The following is a 15,401-nucleotide window of genomic DNA, read 5'->3' as shown; positions in this document are numbered from 1 at the left end:
AATACAAAGACTATACCTCATATGGTTGGCAATGGAAAACCACTTATGCTTTCTGGGCAGAGAGGTTAAGATTCACTCACTTCACAAAGAATAGGGCTTGATTTCCTCAAAAAGTGTGTCTCTATTTTTGTAAAAACTGCATGATGCATTTAACACCCTTTGGCTTTCAAGGCCTCTCAGCATCTGACCCCATGATAACCTATTCAGACTTACAGCTTGCTGCTCTCCAGCACGCCTTCCCCTTCAGTCAAGCTGTTTGTCTTTTCACAGGAACACAGTTGTTCCCACTGCCATTTTCCTCTTTTTGCTCTGTACTTTAAGTCCTACCCACTCTTCTCAGATCACAACAAAGCCTTCTGAGGTGCTGTGGCCATTACTTTACTCTGAATGTGTTTGCTAATAAAATAACCACACAATTTTGCACTCAAAATTTTCTCAAAATGATCTATTTTCCCAGCTGGGTACGAAAACTCTTCGAGGGCAAAGCCAGGCTTGAAGCAACCGACATTTTTGGACAGATTCAGCAAAGCCCACCATCTGTATGGAACAAAACAAGGCTGATGGAAAACTGAGGTTGGTGGGTTGCCAGTCTGGTTTGTTCTGCCATTACTTTCTTTCATTAGTCCCTTGTCTCAACCAAGAGAAAAATTCTACAACATTCAACACGAAGGCCTCTCACTAGCTGTTCTGTAACAGTGGGGACAAATATAACAAAATATTATTGCAGAAGGTTGGGGTCCAGGGACATTTGTAGAGTACTTTATAATCTGCCAATAAATTAAAAATGTCTGAGCAATGTGCTTGCATTTTTAAGATCTCATTTATACTTCTGATTGTGAAAGACTACTTTAAGCATGATTCTAACTATAATTACTTTTATAAACCCAATGTTGTTCAGATGGATTATTTTTGGGATAGGAATTCTCTATACCAGCACTGTTCAATAAAATTAAAATGTAAGCCACAATGTGAGCTTCTGTGTAACTTTAAATAAAAATTTTTCGTATTAAAAAGGAAAACAAAACAGGTGAAATTAATTTTAGTAATCTATTTTATTTAACTCAGTATGTCCAAAACATTACCATTTCAAGGTATAATCAAAAAATTATTAGTGATGCATCATTCATTCATTTATTTAGAGATAGGGTCTCACTCACTCTGTTGCCCCAGCTAGTGTGCAGGGGCGTGATCATAGCTCACTGCAACTTCAAACTCCTGGGCTAAAGTGATCCTCCTGCCTCAGCCACCTGAGTAGGTAGAACTTGTGTGGGCCACCATGCCTAGGTAATTTTTACAAATTTTTCTGAAGAGATAGGGTCTCACTATGTTGCCCAGGTGGGCCTCGAACTCCTGGGCTCAAGTGATCCTCCTGCCTCAGCCTCCCAAAGTGTTAGGATTACAGGTGTGAATCACTGTGCCCAGCCTGAGATACTATTTTTCATATTAAGTCTTTGAAATCTGGTACCTATTTTACAATTACAGCACATCTCCATTCATAGTAGTCACACTATTAAGTTCTCAACAGCAACACGTGGCTAGGGGCTACTATACTGGAGAGCACAGCTTTCCATCTTTGTCACTCTAAGTACAGTCTGAAGACCAGCAGCACTGGTGTAACTCTGGGGCTTGTTAAAAACACAGAACTTCAGGTCCCACCCCAACCCAAAGAATCATATTTCATGATCTAACATATTGTTACTGTTCATCTATTTTTTCTTGAGAGTTTTCCTGGCCATGAAGGTCCTAAAGTAAGTATTGCAGTAAAGAGGATGATAATCCAAATGTATGAAGTTAGGCACAGAAAAAAAGCCTCATTTACTACCTCAATGACCTTCTCAGAAAAGTTATCAAAAAACAAAACAATTCACATGCTGTGAATGCTAATGTGGTGGCCCTGCCAGAGAATCACTACATAACCCCAGACTATTTAAATATCCTCAATAATAAAATTGGTGGAGGAAAAACATTTAATCTTTGAGCTCTCTGGGGTTCTGTAGCACACAATTTGAAGAATGTAGGAAAAAATCCATCTTATTTCTGCTGTGAATTTGAAAACTTAAAATGTTAGAAACTGCTTGTAAATAACCAAGTCCAATCTAAAAGAGGTCAAATTATAAATCAGGTAGAAAAACAACTGGTATTAAGGAATACAAATTGAAACCAACTGTGCTGCCAAAGAGTTGAGCTGACAGTATTCTCTCACTGTGAAAAAAACACACACGGCATAAGGTCCAGAACAGCAGCATCTACTCAAGTCTTAAAGCTGTAGCCTCTATTTTCACAGAAAAACATCAGACACAAAGTAGCAAGCCACCAGCCTCTCCAATACACTCCTTAGAAATCTCAGTGCATCCCCTCCTACAGCAGACCCTTTTACCTAACTTCCTCTAGAGGAAGAGAGTCTCACTTTTGAATCAATAACTAACAGAACAGGCTGGGCCAGGTCTCTCCCCACTCCCTGGGGACTGTGCTCCTAGCTGCCTCTCACTGTACTAGCAGCTCCAATCGGTCTCCTCCCTTTCTCTACAGACTCCTGCTTTCAAATACCCAATTCCTCTTAGTACACACACACACACACACACACACACACACACACACACACACACTCTCTCTCTCTCTCTCTCTCTCTCTCTCTCTCTCTCTCTCATTCTTACACAGTCTCTGGCTCCCTCCTTGCTTGAGTCAGTCATACCTTCTAGGTTTTGCCAAATCTCCTTTTTGTGGATTAATACCACTAAAGAGGTTTACATATCACTCAAAGGGGGTTTACATTTACTTCTGGGACACAATTTTCCCCCTCCAGATTATGAATGTATATTAGCTTATTTATATAAATCTGAAAAATGAAGCGCATAAAGGATAAAAGATAATTCCTACACCTAATTGCCCAACACTTTGGTGTTATTTTCTCAGCTTTTCATCTATAGATATGTATTTTTTATGCAGATGAGATCATATCATACATGTAATTTACATATACTTTTATATACAACTTTGCTCTCCTATCTTAAAAATATGTCCTTACTAAAAAGGACTCCACTCCCTCCTTTAGCCCTCTGTGGTTCCTTTGCTTGGCCCACAAGCACCACCCAAGAACCATCCCAGCCAACCCAAAAACCTTTCCTCCAACCTCTGTTTCTCTGGCATCTGACCAGATGAAACTTACATTCCTCCTTCATAAGCCTCTTTTCTCCCTTGGCTCCTGCCTTTCCTGGGTCTCTTCCCTGTCTCTGAGCATTCTTCCATCGGCCCCTCTGAGCTTACCAAGGCTCTCTGTTCCTTTCTCTTTAGCCATCCCTTGAACTAGCGTTTTCATTTCAATTGTCTCTACATAGGGGTCTTTCCAATCCACATCTACAATACCACAGTTTCACTGCTTAAAGGGTATCTCTCCATAAGGCTGTTTGACTGTCATCTTCAACTTAATGGACCTGGACAAGGAATAAGGAAACCTGTACTCTGGTCCCTAGTCCATCACTATCCAACTAACTGAGACTGGTAAAGTGGGTTAGTCCTATGGACTGCAATATCACCATAAAATAGAACTCTTCAGACCAGATCCTTACAGTGAAGCTTAGAGAACAGTGAAGCTTAAAAAAAAAATTATCATTCAACCAACTTCCGGGGAGAGGAGGGAGCAGGAGGAGGTTCAGACTGAGGAAGGGAGATCTAGGCAACTGGGGGAGAGAGGATAGAACAAAGAAAAACTGGTACCTGCGCACTCCCCTGCCCCTGCTGATTGGTCAGATGGCAGGATGCAGGAGACTAGCCTCCAACAGAGACTGGAGGCCTGCCCATGCTCCCATGCCTCCATCCTGGCCTGCATCCTAGGGAGCCTGCGGGATCAGCCCTCCCTTCTCTTGCCTCAGCTTCATCTCTGCTAGCTCTATGCTGCTCAGATCTTTCCCATTTAAAACTCTCTTCAACCCCATTTTACTATTTAGTATGTCATCTCTTCATTCTCGCCATGCTCAACACCACGGTGGCTGTCTCTAACCCATTACTTCTCTTCTACTCACCAGCCTGGGTTCTGCCCCCCAATGTTCTATGCAGCTGCCCTGAAGCCAGCAATGGCCCTTCATTGGTAAATCCAAAGGAGACTTTTCTGTTCTTATCTGACTGGACCTCTCTGTGGAATTCTACATTCTATTCTAGGCTTTATTCCAGAATTATGCCAGTCCATCAGAAAGCTGGGTATACTTGGGCCACATGGTCTTATCCCCTACAGAACTGCTTTTACTGAGTTTTGTTTTGGCATTGTGCCTCGGCTTACACTAAAGGATACGTGGGAGAAATTTCATCTGGAGTTAAATGCTTGGAAAATCTTCAATGAAGAAATTTTTTGTTTCATTGTGAGACCTATGTAACAAAATGTTACCACTTTTTGTAAGGTGGCCACATCTTGATCAATTTGTTGCCTCTGAAACAACATAACCTATTCTAATTTGCATTTTCTGGGCTTTGATTTATTTAGACCATTTATTATTTGTATTTTCTATATATGTAATATATGTGGGTATGTTTTTAGAGACAGGGTCTTGCTCAGTTCACCCTGAGCAAGAATGTAGTGGCCTGAATATAGCTTACTGTAGCCTGGAACTACTGGGCTAAAGCGATCTTCCTGCCTCAGCTTCCCAAGTAGCTAGGACTACAGGTGAGTACCATCATACCCAGCTATTTATTTCATTTTCAATTTTTTGTACAGACAGGGGTCTCACAATGTTGCCCAGGCTGGTCTCAAACTCCTGGCCTCAATCAATCCTCCTGCCTCAGTCTCTCAAAGCATTGGGGTTACAAGCATGAGCCACCACACCTGGCCTATTTCTTCAAATTCTTTGTGGAACAAGATGAGCTATAAAAAGCTGGAAATTGTATATACAAACATACTCAACAGTAAGTACTATAGAAACATACAAAAATATATAGAAACATAAAAAATATCATTCACAATAAACATATCAGAAGAAAAATAATAACATAAACTCAAAATTTGCAAGATCTATTTGAAGACTATAAAACTCTTCCAGGAGGCATAAAAAAACCTCACTAAGTAGGGATACTATTATCTATATTCATGAATGGAAATACCAAATACTATAAAGATGTTAACATTTCCTACTTTATATAGTTTTTTAAAGTCTGCCTGAAAAATGAGCAGGATATTGAAGATAGCAATAAAATTTTTAAAAAATAATAAAGGTGACCCTTCCCTTTCCAAATATTAACATATTTTAAAGCCACAATAATTAACTAATGTAGTACTATCATCATCACAGACAGCCAATTTGAATAGAAGAGAGAATCAACAAACAAACACTAGTATATAAAAAGCTGCCATTTTAAATTAGTAGCGAAAAGAGGATTATTTCATAAAAGGTTATCAGAAAAACAGTAACTGTTTGGAAAAGACTGAGTTATCTTGAATCCACTGCACTAGCTAGAATATATTTTGTAGCATGAAATAAAAATACAATGACAAACAACAAACCTCAAAAATATATAGATAAATAGCTTTCCAGTCTAAGAATAAGGAAGGTTTTGTGCTTAGAAGCATAAAGAACAGGAGAAAGCAGAGAAAATAACTGAAATTTTAACCACTTTAAAGAAAAAAAATCTTATACATGACAAAAACATACTGAAAAAAAATTAAAAAGAAAATGGCCAACCAGGAAAAAAGAATTTGCAACATTTATGACAATGGATTAACATCTTTATTACATACACAACTATAAAATTTATAAGAAAAAGATGACAACCAAAGAGAAAGCTGGGCAAAAGATGCAAAGAGATGACTGAAAGAAGTACAAATGGCAAGTGAATAAGAAAAAACCCTCATTGTCAGTAAAAGAAATGCAAATTAAAATAACTTGATAGTATTTTACCTCTATTAAACTGCACTGCTGTGGCTGTTTTAAAGGCTACTCCCCAACAGTGGTCATGGTGCAGTGAAACCAGCACAATCCTATTGAAGGCAACTGGTGATGTGAATCAAGAACTTTAAAAATATTCAAATTGTGACCTGGTAGTTCTACTGCAGACTTTATGCCCAGACTATAACACCAAGATCATAAGGACATTATTAATCAGAGTGAATAACTATAAGTCAGGTGTGGTGGCTCACTCCTGTAATCCTAGCACTCTGGGAGGCCGAGATGGGAGGATCACTTGAGGTCACGAGTGCAAGACCAATCTGAGCAAAAGTGAGACCCTGTCTCTACAAAAGGTAGAAAAATTAGCTGGGTTTGGTGGCACATGCCTGTAGTCCCAGCTACTTGAGAGGCTGAGGCAGGAGGATCACTTGAGCCCAGGAGTATGAGATTATAGTGAGCTATGATGACACCATTGCACTCTGGCCCATGTGACAGAGCGAGACCCTTTCTCAAAAAAGAGTAAATAACTATAAACAACTTAAAAGTCCAACCACAGGGGAACAGTTAAGCCTGGGAAATGATACATCCATAAAATGGAATATTAGGCAGACATTAAAAATTGTGTTTTAATACAACACTTAATATGGGGAAAATGTTTGTTCCATATTTAAAAGGGAAGAGAGAGGCATAATGGCACAGTCATTAAGAGCCAGAGACCAGCATCCCAATTCTGATTCTTCTACTAATTAGCAGTGTGACCTGGGCGAGTTATGCTACCTTCTGTGCCTCAGTTTCTTTTTCTGTAAAATGAGGACAATAATGGTACTCACTCCATAAGCTGTTGTAAAAACTAAACAAAACAAGGCACACATGGTGCCTGGATAGTGTGCTCCTTTGTATCCTTATAGGTCCACCCAGAAGGCACTCAATACGGCTAGCTGAACAATATATAACCTTTCCATTTCCTATATTTCTAATGAGATTCCTAGAATCTAATCTTATCTAAATCTTAGATAAATTTTCACCACAAAAATGACTTCTTGATAAACTACTGGATTTCGGTAGGATGAAGGTAGCAACCTGTTGACAGAACCTGGTGACTGACCAAATCCAGGAATGAAGGAGAAAAAGAACCAAAAAGGAACAGAACAAGTTGGGTACACGGTGGCATGCACCCATAGTTCCAGCTACTGGTGAGGCTGAGGCAGGAAGGATGATTGCTTGAGCCAAGGAGTTTGAGGCCAGGCTGGGCAACATGGCAAGATCCCATCTCTTAAGGAAAAAAAAAAAAAGAGGAACAGAACAGCCTCATAAGCTGGTTTTTCTTAGTCTCTTCAGAATATTGATGCCACAATAAATCTTCCTAAAGTGAGGCTCAAAACCTCATGACAGTTGATACTAACTCCAGAGCTCTGTATAATTTGTTCCCATCCCTTCTATCTACCCAACTTCATCTCTATTTCTCCATCAGTGTCTGCAGTCTTGTCCCCTCTTAGCTCAAGTCATCCCCTATATCAGTCTTCTCAACCCTGACCAGTGCAAACTGACCTCAAGTTTTGTTTTAACTGTAGTATAATGTTCTACTGTAGCATAATGTTCATTATGCTTTTTTGCCTGAAAGACTATTAGCTTTTTAATGGCAGGAACTATACCTTTTACAAATGTATCCTCTATAGCAATAGATACAAAACAGTGTTAGGTAAATAGTAATATGAGTGTCATTATCATATGAAATATATCATATAAATGGTTTCTGCACAGGACAAGAGCAAGAAGAGAATATGGAAAAACAAAACACTGCTTATATGCCAAGTGAAAGCTTAACTACATGAGTTTACTTCCTTTACTGCTTTGTTTGTGCCAGTTCTTAACAGAGAAAAATAAAAAGTCCCTAAGACACAATTATAGGTTAGATTTTTAAAAACACTGCCAGGTAAAAATAAAAGCTAATTGTGAATACACTGATTTTTGAAGACATTAAGATCTAGTAATTTAGTAATGTCTAGTAATCTAGACATTAAGATCTAGCCACATGACTATATGGCTATATGGCAAATGTGTCAGACTAATTTCCAAAGGAAAACAACCAAATAACCTTTTATATTCACCACTGCAGAGTTTAATCATTTGGGGAGACTGGCTATTATAAACTATACATGTACCAACCAAGAATAATCTATGTGTACCAAGAATAAGACAGTAGAGAAATATGATTTCCAAGAGTCTATTTTACAAATAAAACCACCACAACTTTTTGTTTAATATACTACTCTGTTACAAGCGACAACTGATTGCTAAAAACCCCAACTTATTTCCTGGAGGAGATCAGAAGATTGCCTACACTGTCTTGGCAAGAAAGAGCAGTCCCAAGTTCCCATGAGCTTCCATAAGCCACAGCAATTCTGAAACAGTTTTAACAGGAAGGTCACCCAACAATTGGCCTAACAAAGGCCAATATGAACCACCAGACATCATTAGAAGGCAGAGAACACAGGAGATACCCTGTAGCTTTCTCTTTTCTGTATTGTTAGAGAAAGGTGGACTGAAAAGCCTAGTCTGGTGTTCTGACTACAAGGAAAATTAACTGCCATTATGACAAGGAAAAAAATTAAAAATAAGAAATCAGTTTCTTCTGAAAATGAAAGGAAAGGCTGAGTGATTTTTACTAGATGTAGGGCACTAGCCAAAACAGATAAAAATTATTCACTCTTCTAAAATGAAAGCTAGGTTTAAAAGTCAAATAGAATAACCATTTCACTCTATTCCTGAACATATATATATATATATACACACACATCATCTTATCTGAGAGCTTAAGATACATCAAAGCAAAGTATCACGATGATTAATAGCTGTGAACAAGTACCAAAATACAATAAAGAACCAGGAGTGACTGGGGATGACGACTTGAGCTGAGAGGCAGAAAAATATTAGCAACAATTTCTTTCATAGTGATTGCGAATGGGAGCAGCCTTTATCTGAAGCAGCATTCACCCATTTAGAAACAAGTACACCTCTCCTCTTCTCTGCCACTGACTTTAAAAAGAGCAGCTAGGGTTTGAGAAGTAATTAAAAGAGAAATAAAATTGTTTCTCTTAAGTTAGAAGACAGTTAAGAGCATCCCAGTATTTTTAACAGTTCCTCCCTCCCCTTTGCTAATATTAAAGGGTTACAGTTAAAACAATTATCCTAACACCTATTTGGAAAAAAAACCTATTTAAGAAGCTTTGAATCTAGAAATACATACCAGTAAAATATTTATAATGGCAACAGTGAAAACTACTATACGAGAAGGGAAAAAGAGTTCTTTTGCTACAAAGAATAACAAATGCTAGAGGAATAATTCTTTCACCAAAAGGTGCCTAATCCTGGTATAGAGATGAATTTCCCTTCTAAAAAAAGTTCTAACTGCTCTTTTTCAAGTTAATGGGAGAAGTGGGGTATTAGGTTGCTGTACACCATCGAAAGCGTCCTGTGGGCTGCAGGAGAACAGAGAAAGAGCATACATGCACTGGGGAAAGCATCGAATCGGTACTGCGGCAGAGTGTTTACTCTCAGATAAGCTTTGTCTTCTGCACAGGGCTCAGTGCTTACAGAGCTCCTCGTCTGGCAGGGAGATGGATGGAACAATAAATAGTAGCTACGTAGTGTGATGAGTGCTATAACAGGTTAACACACTTTCCACCACTCTGGCACAAATGATGGCTTCAGTGAATGGAGGAGGGCTTTAAGGAGAGGAACTGCTAACGCTGGATCTTAAAAGATGAGATGGACCTTGCCTGGCAAACTACAGTAGAAAGGAGCATTCTAGCAGAGGGAACGGTATGTGAGAAAAACTTAAATATGTATGGAATTAGATAAATTTTGTGCAGAAGAAATTCAATGTAATCAAGCAGAACTGTACTAAACTATCTCAAATATATTATTATGATCTGGTTTCAGAGGCCATGTTCTAGCCTTTCATTAAGGGTAGTCTGTTTTTCTCACTTATTGGACATTTACACACAAAACCAACGACAATGCTTATTTGGGAGTCAACACTGGTGCCACAGTACCAACTGGAGGCTGCCTCCCAAGCACATGTAGTCTCTCTGCTCTCTACAGCCTGAATGACACTTTTGCTGGCACAGAGCAACCTAATGCTTCCCTTCCTGTTCTCCCGAGAGTATAGAGACCACCAGATTCCTTGTTGCCCCACTCCGGACATAGCTATATTCTTGGAAGCAGCTCAGAATTAGACTGTCCTTGGAGCAATCCTACAGTCTTTTCATCACTTGGAATGTGAGAAAGGCTAAGGGATGTCTGGAAAGTCTATCATTTTGAATAATGTAGGATTTACACTATACCTAACAGGTATTTCTACGAATTTTGAGCAGACACTACCTGAGCCAGAGGTTCCCAAATATAGTTTGTATCAGAAACAACTGGTGAGCTTTAAAACCTAGATCAGAAATGTTGATTCAGCAGGTCTGGGTGGGGAAGACATTATTTCAAAAGGTCCCAGGGTGATTCTTATATAGAATCTCTGTTGCCCATGGTTTGGAAGCAACACCTACAATACAATAGGAATTGATTCTAAATATAGGTCTACATAAATCCAAACTACTCAAATACCCATAGTTTTCCAGTGTGAGTCTTTTCTGTTAATTCTTTTAGACAAAAATCTACAAAGCCTACCTTAAAACTAATATGATTCCCATCTAAGCAATAATGAAATGTATGACTCAATGAGTAAGTCTTGAAGTTTCTATCATGGGTACCACCAATTTTGTTTTTTTTAGACAGGGGCTCACTGTCACTCAGGCAGGAGTGCAGTGACATGATCACAGCTCACTGCAGCGTCGAACTCCCAGGCTCAAGCGATTCTCCTGCCTTAGCCTCCCCAGTAGCTGGGACTTTGGTAGCCTGGCTAAGGTTTTGCTATATTGCCCAGCCTGGTCTTGAACTCCTGACCTCAAGCAATCCTTCTGCCTCAGCCTCCCAAAATGCTGAGATTACAGGCACGAGCCACCACGCCTGGCCAGTACCTCCCACGTTAAACAGTATCTCTGGTGGTAAGGACAAACTCAAGCCATGACAAAAAGGAAAAAGGGTGAAAAAAATCAAACCCAGAGAAATAGACATACTTGAAGGGTGAACTCACAGTTTTGCAATGTGTATCTCAGGGACCACGTGACTACTGCCCTACTGTCTCTATAACCCAGGACTGACTCAAAGACTACTTACTAGAACCAAAACCATTTTTATTTGGTAAAGGGGTCTCCTATAAGGTTAGCATTAAATCAGACGCTAACAGCTTAAATTCAACAATGTACACCTGTACGAAATAGTATCACAGTAATAATAAATAGCAATACAACGTCTTTGAACAAAGGTCAAGGAATACTTTTTTCCTCCCTGGCTGCTTGAAGATTGACCACCATCATGAATGATATAGTAACTATCCAGATCAGGAAGTTCATAACCAACCACTACTTTAGAGGAAACAAATGGTCATCGATGTCCTTCACCCTGGGAAGGCAACAGTACCAAAGACAGAAATTAGGGAAAAACTAGCCAAATGATATCACTGCAGTCTAGTCAGGGCTACAGGGCAACATTCTGCCTTTAAAAAAAAAAAAATCAGCCGGGCAAGGTGGCTCACGCCTGTAATCCTAGCACTCTGAAAGGCTGAGGCAGGAGGACTGCTTGAGCTCTGGAGTTCGAGAGCAGCCTGAGCAAGAGCAAGACCCCAGCTCTACTAAAAATACCACACTGGATGTCATCTTTGTATTTGGATTCAGAACTCACTTTGGTGGTGGCAAGACAACTAACTGGTTGGCATAATTTACGATTCCTTGGATTATGCAAAGAAAAATAAACCCAAACATAGGCTTACAAAGGCATGGTCTATACAAAAAGAAAAAGACATCAGGAAAGCAGCGAAAGGAACGCAAGAATAGAATGAAGAAAGTCAGGAGGACTGCAAAGGCCAATGCTGGTGCTGGCAAAACGCTGAAGGAGTAAAGATTCTGCAATTAAGTTATCTGCAGCCATTTATGGATTTTTCACAAGAGGATTAATAAACTTAAACACTTAAAAAAAAATATCAAGGAACAGTTACAAAAAAAAAAAAAAAAAGACACCCTTAAGTGAGTTAAATAGTACAGCAGCACAAAATAAGGATAATAGTTAAAGCATTATTCAACAACTAAGAAAAGAAATCTGAGAACAGGCCAGGCATGTCAGCTCATGCCTGTAATCCCAGCACTTTGGGAAGCCAGAAGTTTGAGACCATTGCACTCCAGCCTGGCCAGACCCCACCCCCACCTCTCTCTCAATAAATAAATAAATATCTTAAAAACAGAAAAAGGATATGAATGTATAGGACATAGTAAATGTAGAAGTTTAAACAACAAAAACCCAAAATGTCACTTTGAACTAAGATTATCAAAACAAGTACTTTTTCAATTTGATTATTCCTTAGAAATAATGAAACAAATATGTACGGGAAACGCAGGCAATAGCTTAATCAAGAAATTGGAGCTAGGGGAGAGTATACCCAAAAGACACAAATGGAGAGAGGAAGAAGTAAAGATCTTGTCTGACAAGGGGGGAGAAAGAAAAAAAATTTCTTCCAGAAAGGAAACCAAGAGTCACTATTATTTTATAGTCTCAACATATACTTACAACAAAAAAATCTTAAATAGGAGTAGAAAGTTATAAAATACAAATAAAACAGAAACACAAGAAATGCTAAAAAAGAACTGGGATATCCTCTATTATAGAATAGTTTTGTATCACACCTCTGTAAATGTGAAATATCTTGTACCTGTTTTATGACACATGATGGTGAGCATGCTATGCCAGAGCTGTTATATCAGAGTTTATTTAAACAAATGAACAAAATGTAGCAGTTGAAATAATTTAGAACATTTAGTGGTCCACACTAAAAATAGAGGTACCAAACCAACACCTGCCTCCAAGGATGGTCTGTTCTTATCACAGATAGATTATCAAAAGATTCTGAAAAGTCCTGGGTTAAGAAAGACTGAATAAGCTCAAAATCTTTATAGCTGCAGTATCAGAAACTGAACTTTAATATTAGGGATAGTTACAGCCTAGTAATCCACTGTACACATGAACAAACTTTTAAAACAGTTGGGGACAGGCCGGGTGTGGTGGCTCACGCCTATAATCCTAGCACTCTGGGAGGCCAAGGTGGGAGGATAGCTTGAGCTCAGGAGTTCGAGACCAGCCAGAGCAAGAGCGAGACCACGGATCTACTAAAAATAGAAAAATTAGCCAGGCACCTATTGTCCCAGCTACTTGGGAGGCTGAGGCAGGAGGATCCCTTGAGCCCAGGAGTTTGAGGTTGCTGTAAGCTAGGCTGAAGCCACAGCACTATAGTCTAGGCAACAGACAGAGACTGTCTCAAAAAAAAAAAAAAAAAAAAAAAAAAGAACTGAATATATGAAATAATTAGTTACAAGATAAATACAGCAGGAGATTCTATGAAATGCAGACTATTCAGAGCCAGTATATGGAAGAACAAAAACAGCATAAGCACTTGTCCTACATCTGTGACCTTGAATAAATCACTTTGCCTCTTAGTTTTCTTATCAGTAAAATGAAGAGCTTACCAGATGACTCAAAATTTCTTTTGGCTGTAACCAACTACACTTTTTAAGGTTATCAATTAGATTAATCCTTACAGGTAAGAAGGGAACCAATATTTCCACTTTACAGCTAAAAAACATAATATCATCAGACAGGAAATTTTAACAATTGTACATAGTGAGGTTGTACAAAAGCATGGACCAAAAGATGGTTGTTCTCTGGCTTCGTAGTCCCCTTGTCTGTAGTCCAGAGATCAGAGGCAGAAGTCTCTGAAACCCAGTCACATGAGGACAGCTAAGGCACATCATTCTACTGAGCAGCACCTACGAATGCAGTCCAAGAAACTTAAAGAAGAATCTGTGTCAAGCAAAAACGCCACAACATAAAATACAATCAATCTACCTACCAGACTGGCCCTTTCCTCCCTCCATTAGGATATGTTTTAAACTAGAAAAGCTGCTCTAAAGTGAAGGATTAATCATTGTTGTATGCCCTTCCTCTCTCCCCACTGTATACAGACCATCAAAATATATGATCTTTTCTTCAAAAGTCTTCACCAACTGAGGGCATTTTAGGACCCTATTTCCTCCTCCTTTGTTAGGGAAGTTAATGTCTATCATCTACTTCTTCCCAAAATAAGAAATAGGGCATTTAATTTCAGTGTGAAAAATATGTACAGCACTGATAGCTAGATACTTGATAGGATAATCTACTTAACCACTAGCTAAAACATATGCCCATCTACAAGTCACTAAACCGTGCCCATTAGTATAGTGGTGAGTAATAAAAAGAAAAAAAGAAAAAGAAAAATAGCAGTCACTAACCTAGAAAATATCTACTACTGAAAACAGTTAAGAACAGGATCAAAAAAGGTTTCTGAGTAGATAAAACAGGCATCTCAAAATTTATGCACTCAAATTTAAAATTAAAAGTCAATTTACTTTGTTTTTTCTTTTTTGAGACAAGGTTGCTCTGTCACTCAGGCTAGAGTACAGTTGTAGTGATGTCATTATACCTCACTGCAACCTCAAACTCCTGGGTTCAAGCAATTCTTCTGCCTCAGCCTCCCCAGCAGCTAGGACCACAGGCACGTGCCACCCTGTCCAGCTAATTTTTAAAAATTTTTTGTAAAGATGGGGTTTATGTTGCCTAGGCTTGTCTCAAATTCCTGGCTTCAAAGGATCCTCCTGTCTCAGCCTCCCAAAGTGCAGGGATTACAGGTGTGAGCAACTGCATTCAGTCTAATTTACTCTTATTTGGGAAATAATTCAAATAATGAGGAATAGGCAGAGATGAAGTATTAGAGGCAAAAAGCTAGGGCCAAAAACAAGGGACTATTGTCCCCAAAGGAACTAAAATACACACACAGGTGCATACCACTTAACATCCAAGTAATTTGAAGTAACATATAACATGAAGAAAGATTACAAAGGAGGATGCGGAATAAGATTCCAACTTAATTAAAAAAATAAAAACTCGAGACAAACAGCAATCCTGGTGAGGTGTCCTACTTTATGTCAGGCCAGCATTACATCTTGCCAGGAATAATGCAATAGACCTTCTAACTAGTTTTTCTGTTTCCCCTCATGCTCCCCTACCATCCAGTTTCCACACAGTGGCCATAGGTTTCTCAAACGTAAATCCATTATCAGCAAGACTTCTCTTCTAAAACCTCCCATGCGGAAAACTCTTAGGATAAAATGTAAACCTTTTTACATGGCCTACAAGGTCCTTCAGGGCCGTATCAGCAGATCTCTGTCTAGCCTCGTATACTCTGCTCTAATCACACTGAACTGCTTTCAGTAGCCAGAACATTCTAGGCCTCTCCTCTCCTGCCTCTGGGCCTTTGTACGTGCCATTCTCTCTTTTAGAATATACACAAGCAATTCAACTTCTATGAATTTATGACTATACTAGTACATGTGCCTACAG

General features: G+C 39.0%; 1 protein-coding gene and 1 pseudogene across 3 annotated transcripts in view; one reads left to right on the top strand and one right to left on the bottom strand.

Annotated features, from left to right (window-relative positions):
* Positions 1–15,401, bottom strand: part of CTCF (CCCTC-binding factor) — a 47,323-nt gene that overhangs the window by 22,523 nt on the left and 9,399 nt on the right. The window lies entirely within an intron of this gene.
* Positions 11,295–11,876, top strand: LOC123625214 (annotated as a pseudogene).

The sequence above is a fragment of the Lemur catta genome, chromosome 20 (genome assembly GCF_020740605.2).
Source record: "Lemur catta isolate mLemCat1 chromosome 20, mLemCat1.pri, whole genome shotgun sequence".
NCBI classification, from domain to species: Eukaryota; Metazoa; Chordata; class Mammalia; order Primates; family Lemuridae; genus Lemur; species Lemur catta.
Note: the sequence above shows the minus strand (reverse complement) of the source record. Positions and strands in the feature narration are given on the sequence as shown.